Here is a 2,873-nt window from a genome sequence, read left to right on the forward strand (position 1 = left end):
ATAGAACAGACAATAAGATTTGAGACAATAAGAACTTTACTTTTATAACTAAAGTTGCACAATTATACCAACTCTATGGTGGCTGGGTGGTAAGGTGTGTGGCTGGTGTTTTGGAAGTCGCGAGTTCAAACGACCCAATGGGAGTACTTTTTTTTTTTTTTTATGCCATACAATCTCCTAATACTATTATGTAGGTGTGTGTGTGTGTGTGTTTTTATTCATTCTTTGGTTTTATAGATGACATACATATTGACTCCTTTTTACCGGTCCTTAATTAGGCTCTGGGGAAGCAATGGTGGTGGTGCATTTAAAACTAAACCAAAAATCACCAGTTCTGGACGCGTCAAATATCATATCCGCTTAATGTGTCTACAACCTAATTACTTAAAACTACACTATTTAATTCATTCATATCACTGTGCATATGGTCATTATGCTCATACAACCGACATAACAATTTATTTTCATTATTAGAATCATACATTTCATCAAGTAATACAGATACAAAGAGATTTTCTTTCTGAGAAGACCGTTAGTATTGGCTGGCTGGCAGGCAGGCAGGCATTTGAGGGTTATTATTTCGCCTGTTGATTGGGGGGAGGGTTGATGTGTTAGGGGGTTTTCGGTTAGGTGTGGTGGTGGTGATTGGTGGTGATTGGTGGTGATGGTGGTGGTGGTGATTGGTGGTGAGTGGGTGGTGAGTAGTGGTGGTGGTGGTGGTGGTGGTAGTAGGTGGGAGGGGGGGGGGGGGGGAAGGGGACTGATGGTCTGTGGATTCCTTCTCCGTACCCCTTACATATAAGCAAAAACATGCCTTCCTGTGGGTATAGAAACATTAACACAAATTATATCAGTAACTGATATTGTAGCCTTTTAAACAGAAAAGATTTGTACATACAAATACTTTTAAATTATCATTTATTTGTGGAAATGGCATTTACGTCATTAAATTGATACCTCAGCATCAAGCTTGGTCCTGCAGCTGGGTCCAGTGGTAAAGTGTATATAAGTGATGCGTATTCTTGGAGTTGCGAGTTCAAACCCGGATTAAGCTATATATATATATATATATATATATATATATATATATATATACTATATATATATATATATATATATATCTATATAACAACATGTTTTGTTTGGTTGTTTGTTTTTGTATAAAGCCTCACACACTATATTAAGCGAGTTTGTTTTAAACATGACATACATATTAATTCATTTTACCAGGCCTTATTCCACACAACTCCGTGAATTTCCCGTGGAGCCAGCCACAGCCAGCAGCCATTCAAACAAAAACAAACGAAACAAAACAAAACAAAACAAAAAACATTATTGCCAACAGCATTTGGTGTTTCCCAGGCGGTCACCCATCCAAGTACTAACCAAACCCAACGTTGCTTAACTTCGCTGATCGGACGAGAAGCGGTGTTCTCAACGTGGTATGGCCGTTGGCATGAGACTGCCTACACATTGTGGCTAATAACCAACTCTTTTTAGTCATCACGGCAGGATACGGACCTTCTTGTGGTGTCTTAATGGTAATTGTATCCTAACATATTTTTGTCTCCTTGGCATGGATATTTAACATCGTTTATTCAGTCTTGGGTTTATGTTCTTTCGCCATTTACAGACATTTTACATCTACCTACTTCCTCAGCCTGCCCTGCCAATTTCTAATGAATTTGTGGATTTTCTTTTGTAATACATACATGTGTGTGCTCATCTGCTCTTCAGTTTTTATGATATTTGTCTCATCTGTCCTGCTTTATGATACTTTTACAAAGAACATGAACAAATGCTTCTATTTTAGAGAAGATATGGGATCCAGGTTTCGGAGCCGTAAAACCAACCGTCGTGATTGGTGGACGAGTTGCCAGGTTGCAGCTTCTGTACCGTGCCGGCACATAAATAGGTTCGGCTCAAGCGGCGGCAGGCATCATTCCCCCGTGACTGTCTGAGCGTCTCTCATCACCTTGGTTATCTCATCATCATCATGGTAGAAGCAAAGCCTACCAAGAAGGCTGCGGCTGCTGCTGCTGTGGTGGCCACCACCAGGAAACCTCGCGTCCAGGTTGCTCACCCGAAAACTAGTCAAATGGTTCTAGCCGCGGTCGCAGCACTCAAAGACCGTAAGGGCTCGTCTCTACAAGCAATCAAGAAGTACGTTGTTGCCAACAACAAAGTCGAGGCTGCCAAGATCGCCATTTACATCCGAAGATTTCTCAAGGAAAGCAGTGGCTGACGGCATTCTTGTTCAGACCAAGGGAAGTGGAGCTAGTGGATCATTCAAGCTGGCCGTAGCAGAGAAGAGGGCCGTTCTAACTCCCAAGAAAGCCACCACAACCAAGAAACCATCTACAGCAGCAAAGAAGGCCGTGGTAACTCCCAAGAAAGCCGCCACAAGCAACAAACCACCTACAGCCTTGAAAAAGAAGCAGCAGCAGGCAGCTTGTTGTTGGGAACAAAAGCCCAAAATAAAGAGAGCTTCAAAATCTCCCAAACCACCCAAGGCAAAGAAAGCTGTCAAGAAAACAACAAAGGCAAATAAACGACGACATGCAAGCAGCATGAATACACATGACAATAAACATCCAGGCCTCCCCCCTCAGTGGAGGGGCCTCATATGATTCCAAAAAGAGTTTAGTTTTGTAGACAAATAAATCATTACTTTTGGGGTAGATTTACTCTGTATATATATATATATATATATATATAATATATATATATATATATATATATATATATATATATATATATATATACTATATATATATATATATATATATATATACACATGGGTGAGGTGATATGGTACCAAAGTTTTTGGGTAGGTGATTGACATTTACACAAGATAAAACACGAACCAATGG

The 2,873-nt window shown here is 40.2% G+C and overlaps 1 non-coding gene across 1 annotated transcript; it reads right to left on the bottom strand.

The window, feature by feature from the left end:
- Positions 1-1,336: 1,336 nt before the first annotated feature.
- LOC138360366 (5S ribosomal RNA) lies at positions 1,337-1,456 on the bottom strand. Its single transcript, XR_011226314.1, has one exon. It is a non-coding gene; the product is annotated as a 5S ribosomal RNA (ribosomal RNA).
- Positions 1,457-2,873: the final 1,417 nt, after the last annotated feature.

This window comes from Procambarus clarkii, unplaced genomic scaffold, assembly GCF_040958095.1.
Source record: "Procambarus clarkii isolate CNS0578487 unplaced genomic scaffold, FALCON_Pclarkii_2.0 HiC_scaffold_109, whole genome shotgun sequence".
Taxonomy (NCBI): domain Eukaryota; kingdom Metazoa; phylum Arthropoda; class Malacostraca; order Decapoda; family Cambaridae; genus Procambarus; species Procambarus clarkii.